Source organism: Protopterus annectens, chromosome 5.part0 (genome assembly GCF_019279795.1).
Source record: "Protopterus annectens isolate FY-2018-M chromosome 5.part0, PAN1.0, whole genome shotgun sequence".
NCBI lineage: Eukaryota > Metazoa > Chordata > Ceratodontiformes > Protopteridae > Protopterus > Protopterus annectens.
Window position 1 is genome coordinate 1,493,913,985 of NC_056735.1, and position 12,500 is coordinate 1,493,926,484.

The 12,500-nt window shown below is 37.9% G+C and overlaps 1 protein-coding gene across 10 annotated transcripts in view; it reads right to left on the reverse strand.

The window, feature by feature from the left end:
* TENM4 (teneurin transmembrane protein 4) overlaps positions 1-12,500 on the reverse strand; it is a 4,497,462-nt gene that overhangs the window by 4,054,003 nt on the left and 430,959 nt on the right. For all 10 annotated transcript variants that reach the window (XM_044071318.1, XM_044071319.1, XM_044071323.1 and 7 more), the window contains exon 2: positions 1,908-1,998. The gene's annotated coding sequence lies outside the window, so the exon portion shown is untranslated. The remainder of the gene's footprint in view (positions 1-1,907; positions 1,999-12,500) is intronic.

The window sequence follows — 12,500 nt, forward strand, 5'->3', positions numbered from 1 at the left end:
AAACAGTTTCAATAAATGCTGCAGTATATTCTAAAACTGAGCTTGCTTATTACCAAAATCATGATTTACAACTAAAACCCCATGCAACCTCCCCAGTCACATAATAGCAAAAACATTTTAAATGACTTAAGGATAAAGGGGAAAATCATAAGGTTTTCCAGAGCTGTAGCAGACAAGACAGTAATAGAAGCAGCAGCTGAGATACAAGGCCATTACTAGCTCTCCTAAGCAGAGCTCTGTTACAATATTCTCTAAATGTATTTTCTTTACCTCCTTGTCAGAAATTAAGGCTACCAACGAAAAGTTGCCTTTTACTCATCAGTCATCCTCTAACAGAGACCTTCCACTGTTCAAAATCTGCTTAATTTTCAGCTTTATCTGATATCTGTGCTTCAACTCTGCCATCCTCATCAGAGATGTTTCTAACTTAGCAGCTTTAACAAACTACAACCAAAAGAGTTGGCACAAGTCTTACACATAGTAGGATATGGCCATTAGAGTCATCGTTCCTGTGATTATTAGCGTTGTCTCTGTTAGGACCCCAAAGAGCAGTACTATATATTTATGTAATATTATTATGATGTTCCTTAGATAATGTACCAAAATCTTTGTGAACCAGGGTAACACTGTCAGTGAAAGCAGCATTATAACATTTCTCTAAATATGTGTCAGTCTGTGTATACTGCACCAAACATAAGAAGAGGATGTTCTTTACATATCCATAGCAGCTTCTACAAAAGGACTTGAACAAACATATTCTACAAAGAAGAAATACATATAAGGCACAATTTGAATTCCATCCATATCCCCTTCCTCATACTTCGGCATAGGAAAAGAACTTAGACCACCAATACTCATTTATATTCCTCGGTACTTAATCCTAAACATCTATGAGACAGAAACATTTCCAAAAACCTACAGTGTACCATCTAGAAACTGTCAAAACCACACCATATACTTTCAGGTGATCTTGACAATAGGACAGACTATAACATTCACCTTAAAATGTGCTCCATTTCTATATGCAAATTACTGAAGCAGTCCAAATCAACAGATAAGATAATAAGATGAAGGGGAAATACAATGTCCCAGCTAAATGCACTAGTCTTATTTTAATATGTTCTAGAAGAAATTTCTCTAGTCTATGATTATTCATTAAATACAGAGTTTTAATGATGACAACCAGCTGATGGGTAAAGGCTTTTAAAATATTGGCTAAAACAGGACTTAATTTAGCTGTCCATCCATCCATCCATCCATCCATCCACCTAGCCGTCCATTGTCCATCCATGATTGCAATGGATATGGGCTAATACCTGTACAAACAATGAAGACAGCAGTTATGAACTCTGAATGGGATGCTATTCCACAGCATGCCACACATATTCACATGCACTCAGTCACTCATATGCATACACCCTGAGGGCCAATTTATCACTGTCAGTCCACCTGACAGCATGTCTCTGGAATGTTGGAGGAAACTGGCGACTGACATAAAGTAATGAACATGGATAAAATACATAGACACAAAGAAGGCACCTAAGGCCAACATCAAGTTAAAAAAACAAGATCTTTGAGGCAGCAGTAGTCAATGTAACATCTTTACTTCTCTAATAAAACATCAGACAGGCAACTCATTGATAATGTTCTACTTCAGTAATTCTGCCAGATTGTTTACAACAATGTATAGGACAAAATGGACCTGGTAAGATGACAGAAATCACCAGATGCTTCCCATGAAACATATAATCCTATGGACAGTATGTCACCAATAACATCGTTCTGTAACATAATAATCAATAGATAACCGAGATAAAGAACAAAATCCTTAAGGAAAAGCAGAGTATTCAGAAAAAAAATTCTAACAGAAATCATTTTTACTCAAAAATGGACAGTCCTTCACTTACCAAACTGTAGAGTGTTATAATCTCCAAGTCATCATGGTTGTGAAGTCATGTTCTTTTACTCTTCAAAATCTTTTGTGAAAAGGTCACTAATCTGTAGTAACAAATTTAGAAAGAAAACAGTTAAATTAGCATCTTATAGCCAACACATTCAAAATTGCACAAAAATACCAGCAATATATCAATGAACATTTAATTACAGAGAAAAAGAAACAAGAACTGTGCTGTTTTGTAATCAATAACTGAAATATAGTTTATCATTACAAAACTGTTAATTACTCTTTTAAAATCACCAATGAGGCTAAGTCACAGATGCTGCTTAACAATTTTGAGATTTATCCTACTGTTTGTAGTTTGTAACTGAGGTCTAGAGACCAGAATACTACTCATCAGAGAAATGCAGTATAATATAAATTGCAGGGAAAAGACCAATAACACCTACTACCACAGAAGCAGTATGGAGTAGCTCGCTAAGAAAACAGCTGCTGTACAATACGTAGGCAAATGAGCTACAGGGCATGATTACAGGAGCTACCATGACTCTAAAACAGCTATATTGTGTGTCAAAGCTATTTACAGAAAATGCAGTACTAAGCATTTGGAAAGACAACAGAACATGACAGAGACGGATCCCGTGGAAGTACTGTTAGCAATTTTATCACTGGTACAGTGTGAAGCACACACACTTCAGTGTGCACACTCAAGGGAATGTGTGTGTATGTGCATCTGTCCATCTATCATAGGAAGTTTCTAGGCTACTGGCCTTGAGGACCTTACAAGCCTAGCCAAGAATTTGGCCCATGTTCCGACAAGTCAGCACCCGATGCCCCTTTCCAGCAGGGACACAGGCAGAATCCCAGGGGTGTATTTTCTGTTACAGGATCATAGGAAGTTACTAGGCTACTGGCCTTGAGGACCTTACAAGCCTAGCCAAGAATTTGGCCCATGCTCCGACAAGTCAGCACCCAATGTCCCTTTCCAGCGGGGACACAGGTGAAATCCCAGGGGTGTATTTTCTGTTATAGGATCATAGGAAGTTACTAGGCTATCGGCCCTCTCTCTCTATCTGGGGAGCCCTGGCTAAACATCAAACGTACACAAAAGCAAATGATATAACATCAAATTGGGATCACAGAAAATCCAAAACATCGAACAAGAAAGGCTTTCATTTGGTAAGATCATAGTACAATGAGGAGTGGGGGGTTGTTCTTTTCCCTTCTGAAGTTTGTATATATGATTAGCAGGGGTATTGCAAAAAAGCAGGTTTTGTGTTTCTTGTTTAAGTTTGTGTTCAAGTTTTAGATGTTACTGGTCTGATGTTAAAATGTTTGCAGTTGTGAACGTTCGATGTTTAGATAGGTTCCATATATGTGGGTTACTGACTTTGGTCAATGCACCCAAACTTCGACGTTCACAATGTTGACCAAAAAACATTGATATTGCAAACATCAACATGCTATTATGGATATGCCAAATAGTAGCCTTGGTGCATGCAAAAATAAAAGTAAAAAAAAATAGACTAAAAATGGCATTAACCCCAAATAATTATATATACTAACACAGAGATGTCAGAGAAAGGGCATATTTCCCAACCCCAAGAACTGTGCACACCTGTTGGTCATCTGTGTAGTTGGCCAAATGTTTTCATCTAAACAGATGTTGACCAAAATTAGAATCAACAAAATTAATTACTGTCATGTGTATATAGTGTGTGTGTGTGTGTGTGTGTGTGTGTGTGTGTGTGTGTGTGTGTGTGTGTGTATATATATATATACACACACACACACACACACACACACACACACACACACACACACACACACACACACACACAAATATATTTATCTATCCATATTTACTTAAATATCTGATTTATTTATAATTTCATATATAAGATCCACTTGGACCTTTCTCAATTTTTAGCCTCGGGGGTTCAGGAGATTAGAGAAAATGATAGCAATACATACGATCACAAAAAAATGATTTGACAAGTAAGCATGCTATGTACGGCAGTCTTTAACATTACTAACTGTAGCCTTTAACACGGTATTTAGAACATCGTCATTTTTTTCATAACTTACAGTCATTACCATAATCAGTACAGATGTAATAAACGCTACAGCATGTGAAAATGAACTGACAGCTGGACCATAGTACATATTCAGGTTTTGTTTGGCATGGCAAGCTGTAGTATATTGCTTACTGTAGAAATACTGAGCATTAGGGAGATGTTTTGGAATGATTTAATGGGTGCTCACAAAGTAGCAGACTATCTCATTGATAAGAGCTGTGCCTCACTACTTGAGAGTTCAGTAATCATTTCAGGTCTCTATCTCAGTGGAGTTTTTTGTTCTTCATTTGTCTGCCTGGGACTTCAATGGATATTCCTATTTTATCTCACCTTCCAAAATTTTCTGGTTGAATAGTTACAATAAATTTGTCAAATATCATTGTCACACTTGAGGTCTGGGTCAGGTTATAATGCTCTATGGTTCAGCCCACTTACTGGGATACTGAAGACACACAGATTTACCACAAAACAATTTATTGTAGGCAAAAATACAAGCATAGCTTTCCTGATAAAGTCTTTTTCAATGCTTAACAAAAATAAAATGCCATAAAACCATTTAAATACTATCCTTTGGATCAGCTAGCCAATGATGCAGAGGTAGTTAACAATCAATTATGTAAATAAGCTAAAACATTTAAAGATGCAACCATTTAAATAAACATTCATATTAAAATGTATTGCATATGATTGTGTTTAGCTTTTAAAACAGGCTTTATGTTATGTTGTGCATTTAATCCTGGTGGAACATCAGCACTAAAGTAATTTATCCATTTATACTCTATTAATTCTGTTTTCTCAATTAAGTTACCCCCTCTACCATCACAGAAAATTTTTTGTAGCACCCTGTACTTAAATTTATGGTTAGAACCTTTCTGAGAAATGTGTTTTTATAGGACATTCTCATTAATACATCTATGTATATTGGAGAGATGAGAACCAATACGTTCTTTACGTTTTTGATTAGTTTTCCATATATAAAAATGGTCACAGGCTTCACAGTTAGAAAGGTATATAACATTATCTGTAAAGCATGTAGCATAAGTTTTAAATATAAACTCAGCCTTTGTAATAGGGTGTATAAAGGTTAAATCTGTGTTAATTTCATTACAGAAAACACAATTATGACTGGGCACAGTACCTTTCTTTATATTACTATTTACTTTCCTAGCCATATCTTTGCAGCAAAGCACTTGTTTCAGATTTCTCTCTCTCTTATAGGTGAAGGTAGTTTGGGCTCCCACAATATCAGTAATATTGCTGCTAGATTGCAAAATTGCCCAGTTTTTCTTAATAAGTCTCCTAACCGTACAAGTATGTCTATTAGATTTAGTTATATACCATAATCTGTGCTCCTTACCATCATTATTCATAGTATTTCTACTTATAGGACCATGTAGATAAGGTTTACCATTTCTTCCATGTTCATTCATCACATTTCTTCTCTCTTTTTCTGTTTGTGTTTTGTTGTACCTCCGTATCTTAAAATCACCAATCATATAACTTAATTCAGTGGCAAAATCATTATCATCAGTATTGAGTCTACTAGCTCTGAGGAACTGTCCCTTCAGTACATTCTGGCAGACATGCCTAGGATGCATGCTTCTAGAATGTACATAACGAGTAGCCTGCACTTCCTTACAGACATGCCTTGGATGCATGCTTCTAGAATATACATAACGATTAGCCTGCACTTCCTTTCTATGAATTTTTGTTCCAAACTTCCTATTTTTATATATGATGCATGTATCTAAAATATTAACCATTATCTCTGAGTGCTTAACATCAAATATTAAAAATTGTGTTTCACTTCCTAATTCAGCAACAAACTCATTGACAGCTGGTAAAGTTCCTTTCCAAAGCATAAAAACATCATCCACAAATCTTTTAAACAATATAACATTCCCATTCCTACACTGATCTCGCAACTCATTGTTAAAAATGTACTGCACTTTTCACCTTGATAATTCTAAATTAGCATAAGTATTTGTAACGGGGGTTCCCATTGCGAGCCCCATTTGCTGATGAGATATTATATCATTAAACATAAACACATTATTGTGCAATGCAGTTTCTAACATAGAGCATAACATTGCAACCTTACGAGCAGTATAGTTGGTGTGTAGTAACAGGTACTCTCTTATGGACTGTATACCATAGTCATTCGGTATAATGGTAAATAGTGACTTTATCTCCATTGTAACCAAGATAAAACAAGTACTTTCATTCCTGAATGACCACTCTCTCAGAGAGAGCAAAAAATCATTTGTATCCTTAACTACACTTCGACTAAATTTAAGTAATGGGCTCAACTGCTGTTCTAAATATTTAGATAAGGGGGTAGTAGCTCATTGATTTCCAGAAACAATCGCTGTCATGGGTGGTCTGACCATATTTTTATGCAGTTTCAGTAAACCATATATGGTAGGTGTTATAGGATGTGATAAATATAAACAATTATACATTTCTGGTAAAATATCACTATCCATAAGCAACTCATACAAAAAACTTTTAATACTAAAAATTAAACTGTTCATTAAGTGAGACCAAGCAGGTTATTTGTTAGATTGCTTATGAAAAGTGAAAACAGTAGTGGTCATAGGACACAGCCTTGTGGAACATAATTAAATATGCCAGGCTCTAATAACATAGCACTGTAATATACCAAAAATGTTGTTTTCAAGGTAGCTTTTAACACATTGCAGTGTGTTATTGCCAAAGTTAAGTCTGGTTAATTTGTGAAGTAATAGTGGATGGTTAACCATGTCAAAGGTTCCGGTCAGTTCGTAAAGAGACCCTCAGTAAGGAGGCCATTATTCATTTTTTTGGAAGTGTTGTCTGTAACCGTATTTAAGGCAGTCATAGTGCTGAATGCAGTATGACAGCCATGTTGATTATCCCATAGAAGGCAATACTGGTTTATGTGTCTTAATAGCTGTTTGTTAATTTTTTAAAGATCTTTGTATAATGGCACACATTGACTATGGTAGTTATAAATTAGTGACATGTTTGAATAAGGCAGGGAAGATGCCAGAGGACAGAGATGGATTTAATATACCTATGAGAAGTTTGGCTAAGAAGGCAGATACCATTTTGATGGATGAAGTATGGAGAATCTTTAAACTGATTTAGTGACTTACATAATTGTTATTGTTTAAAGTGCAGCCTAGAGAACAAGACTGTGACATGACAGAGTTGTAATTCAGGTAGCTCAATAATGATACCTAACCAGGTACAGCCAACAGTTGGAACATCCACAGAGGTTTCTCACTAAAAAAGTACAGGGCTTAAGCAAAAGGTCCTATGCAAACCGCCTCAAGGCTCTATCCCTGTATTCTGTCTCCTACAGGCTTTTGAGGGGAGATCTATGCCTGACATACAGGGCATTGTCAGACCCCACTCTGCTGGACCTCCGGCATATGTGCAGAACAGACAGCACCAGAATTAGCCATTCTAAAGACTTAAACCTTGCCTGTTATATAAATAGGACCTACTGGAGAGACAGGTATATATATATCCCAGAAACTACCCAGTCTATAGAACAGGCTCCCCATCCATGTAAAGCAGAGTTCCTGCCTAACCCAATTCAAGTGCAGCCTGGACAATTGGATGTGGAACAGAAAATTCATCCCTCGTTTGGAACCTATGTCTCTAATGGACACAGGCAGCCTGTAAATGGTTCCTCTCCCACATCCTAGCTTGTAAATGTTTCATCTCCCAAGCCCCTGCTTACACTTATCAAGGTTATCAGAAATTGTCAGAGATTTGGGATGCATGGCTAAGCTTATAAAGGCCCTTGTGGTCATTAGCCTAGTAAACACCGATGGGGGAAGTTGCTTTTGAGGTTGATAATGGTACTGAGAAAAAAGTTTTATATGGGTTGGCAAAATTATTACGGTTGACTATTGTAGCTGTAAAATTAGGGTGCAGGTAGTCAGTAATATCACCTTACATTGTTTAATTTCTTTCCATAATTGTTTGGGGATGTTGTTAAAACATTTTATTTCATTCTTAGATAAGAGGCTTTGCTGAAATGTTAGCAATTCTATCTGATTTCTAAGTTCAAGGTAAACTAGGTGTAGGTGATTGTTTCTACACTTTTAATTCCAGCACTTCCTGGCCTTATCCATAGATTTAGGAGTGTCTTAAACAGGCTGAGTAAGCCATGAGCAAGGCTAGCTATACAATCCCCTTGATTTAACAGGGTAAAATGAGACTTGAATATAAGTAAGTGCATTGAAGAAGTAGAACAGTAAAGTACAATTTCCCTTAAGAGCACACAGAGATCACAGTCAGTCTGGGGCTGGTTTCGCCCTTTCTCTCCAGGTCCCCAATAAGACTCCCCACTGGCACAGCTATAGGGTTCAGATCTCAGCCGAGTGGGCAAGCCAAAACCTCCAACACCCTCTCTGTCCAACCAGTGCTTCGTGTCCCTGCCCAAGTAGGTGACACACATACCCTTTGAGATTTGATTTATACACAAACACACAGACACTCCTGGGGAAGGCTAGCACAGGTTCTCTAGCTATGCCCCCTTCTGCCCAGACTATACAGTAGCACTGACTGCCACTAACCACTACTATGGGCTACTATAAAGGCCCTTACCAAAGGGTGTCCAGTTCTACTGTGCAATGTTATTATTATCCAATTGGTAAGTGTGACTGAGATTTGAAGGCTATTTAGGAGTGGCTTATACAGTATCACCAAATACATGCAAGTACGCTAAGAGCTTAAATGATCTCTACACAAAACAGCTACAGTTGAAATGCTAAAAATATTTAATAATAATAATAATAATAATAATAATAATAATAATAATAATAATAACAACAAGACAATACTTGTTAACTCAACACAATGACATTAGAGAATTCAGAAATCACAGGAAATACTTTAAAACAACATTGTAGGACAGTCACATAAATATAGAACACACAATCTTGTTATTTCTGTCTATCTCTAAGAGAAATACGAAGATCTAAGATCTTACAGAGCAAGGCACAGTGCTGGTGAGTTTTTGTCAGATTCGGAACAAAATACAAAATGCTAAATCTTTCTCTCTGAGAAAATGTTAAATTGATAATACACATTATTGCTGAGTCATTTCAGATTACATCATTGTTGATACTTCTGCTTAAGTTTCCCAGGCTCACCGAACTTAAAATTTAACATTTCTTTGTAATCTGCACCTGCCAGAAAGCCACACCAATAAAAGACACTTTACATGAGAAACCTAGTAGTTATCTCTGTCTTAGGACAACAGAAAGAATTTCCTGGCCCAGAGATCCTGTCTCCGAGCTTGAGATCACACACAGTTGTAAAAGTCCTTACTTATCAGCTTTCTTCCAGCAGGGTGCACTGTGGTTACATTTTTGAAATTCAGCACATAACACAGTTTTCTTACATTTGTCAAACAAGCCTGTGGATCATATTAATATTTACAATGACATAGAATTATTTACACATTTTTATCTAGCTGGGCTGGCAGCCCCTCAGTTTATCACACCCTCTATAGTGCCCTCTTTATGTTACAAGCAAAGTTTAAATACCTAGATAGATTAATTTGTTTTGCAGATATGCAAAAGGTCCATCAAAGTGAGATTCAAGGATGCCTTCTATGCCAGGTTATGAACGCCTCTCAGCAATCTGTAGGAAACATAGTATGGAGATATGGCATTGAGCTATTCTGCAGAGACTATGCTGTTTACACCCTGTATTTTTTATGAGGAACCTCTATGGATGTTCCAGTTTTTGCATGTGCTTGATCAGGTACATACCAAAAGGGGCACTGTACTCAATGACAGGCCTGATGAGGACTGAATACAGTGAAACAATGACTTACTTGGACCTATATACCATGACTTGCTTATAAGTTAAACAACGTAGAATGAGTTTCTTATTAACTTAGACACACATTGGTCAAAAGACAGGTTACTATCTACAGATGTACCCAAATCCCCGACTACAGGTTCTACTACTGAGGGTGTGTTACTGATGTAATTTTCTAGGGTTGCTGACTTCCCATAGGGTACTGTTATGCATTTCTTGGCATTGAGTTTTAAGTCATAGTTTTGGCACAAGTCATTTATCTAAGTTAGCCCTTCCTATAGGATGTTAGTGTCTTGGGGGAATTCTCTGACTGCTTCTAGTTTGGAATTACCTGCAAACTTTGCCAGCCAAAGGCCCTTGACATTGTTTGACTTCTAAGAAGTAGATGGTTAAAAGGAGTAGACTTTGCACAGAGCCATGAGGGTCTCCACTAGTGACTACTTTCTTAGTGAAGGTGGTCTCCACTATCCTGACTTCCTGAGTCTTAAGAGCCAGTTGGCTGTCCACAGCATAATACAGGGGCATATGTCTATATCTATGAGTTTATTTATAATGCCTAACTGGGTTATTGTAGCAAATGTCTTAGGCAGACCAAGGTAGGCAGTATGCACCATTTTGCCCTCGTTCTTTGCCTTGGTAACCTTCTCAAAGTAATCCATCAGGTTGCATAGGCACGATCTGCCTTGATGAAACCAAACTGGGTTCAACCCAGTGTTAGAAGGTTTTCTAGTTACTTATCAATGATCTCCATGATAATTATTTCCATAGCTTTGCATATGACACTAATTAGACTACAGGTCTGTAGTTTCCAGGGTCCATCAATAGCCCACCCTTGTGCAGAGGGATGACCAATGCGGTTCCCCATTGACATGGCACAAGGTCTGTCTAGACAATATGATTAAACAGTGACTCTAGTGCTACCAATAGGTCATGTTTCAGGCTATTTACTAGGCATCCTGCAATATTATCAGGGCCTACTGATGCAGCATTTTTAGCCTTAGAGAGTACAACTAAGGCCTGCTGACTAGTTGGGGTGGATGGGTTGTTTGACGATATTTCATAGGGGACAGCTGGAGTAGAGAGAGGACAAGACTGGAACTGAACGTATTGGCCAGCAGATTTGCTACACCTTCTAACTCCATGTATATGGCACCATTTACAATTGGTTCTGCACACTGCTGTGTGCTGCCTTTGAGGTTTCAGATATAGTTAAAGAAATCATTGTGGTTGTCCTTTGCCTTGCAGGCTATCTTTACCTCAAATTTGGCTTTAATAGACCTAATCTGCCCTCTTAGTTGTTTGCATTGATGATAGTGTTCTCATCATGTTGGGTGTAGCACTTCCTAATCCTGGGTATGATTTTTCTTTTGTTTTGCAACCTGTTTATGTTTGGATTCTACCAGAGTGCATTTTTTTGAGTTAGTTATCTGGGCTATTTTCTGGTAAGGCAGTTGTCTCTGTGCATGCATTGACATGATTGTACAGGATGTCTGTGAACAGTTCAGAATAGGCATTGAGTTCTCAAGATTGGAAGGGTTAAGATTCTGACATGTTATCACTTAGTAGTAGGAAGTTTGCCGTAAAATAGTTCCTAAATGTTACGGGGTTAGCCGAGGTTACAGATTTTTTTTTTATTAGGAAGGAGACAGCTTTGTGGTCTGACCTTACCATAGAGGTTACTACAGTGGTGGGAGTGGGGAGGGGAATACGACATTCTTCCAAGTTTGTGAGTACAAGGTCAAGATTGCTATTTTCATTCCTAGTGGTCATGTGAACTATATGGGCCAATGTGTTTGTGTTTACAAAGTCCAGGAATTTCTGGCACTGTAAGACTGGGGTCATGGAAGTATCCCAGTTTATAGTGGAGTAGTTGGAAGTTCCAATAAATATAGTACTGGGTTGAAAGGTTAAAGCCTCTAGTAAGTCCAAGTATTAGTTATGGGTTTCTTGGGACATAGAGGGTGATCTATAGCTTGCAAGGATATGATATAGGACTTTGCCTAAGGAAATATGGACATGGAGAATCTGAACTGCATTGCCCAGTTTGACTAGTCCTTAGATGAAGTTGTTGTTGATACAGATTGAGACACGTCCAGCTTTGGTTCCTGTCTGTGCAATAACTGGTATAAATATGTGGAAGGCATTGTTGCCCTGCACAGCTGGGATGCTCTATGTGGCTTTAAACCACATGTCAGTAACTGCACAGATGTCCACATCTGCCAGGGTGAGGAGAGCCTGGAGGGAGTGGAGTTTCTTGTTTAGGCTCCTGGCATTAATCCATAGCACTTTTAGAGTCCCTTGGGTTAGGCTTGCTATGTCAGATGGTTTGTCAGTTTGGCATTGCCTTAAAAGGCACTGTGGGGAGGACAATGTTTAGCCAATATTTGAAAGGATAGAGGGGACAGATGCAGACTAAGAAACATGGTTTGTTGACCATTCTCCCATGCTGACAAATGTTACCCCCCCCCCCAGGAATGATACCAGAAACTAAAATTACTGAAGCCAATCATCTATCGTTCATATTGTGGCATCATCACTGGTGAAGGTAGAATGTTGCTCAATGCTTGGCACATACCAGTCTGGGCACATATTGATAAAGATGGTATACAGAGTGCAGTCATTTCCTGTCTGAGTGTTACGCCTCATATGATGTTGAACAATTTGTTTTAAGTTGTACTGCAGAATCATTCTTTTAAGGC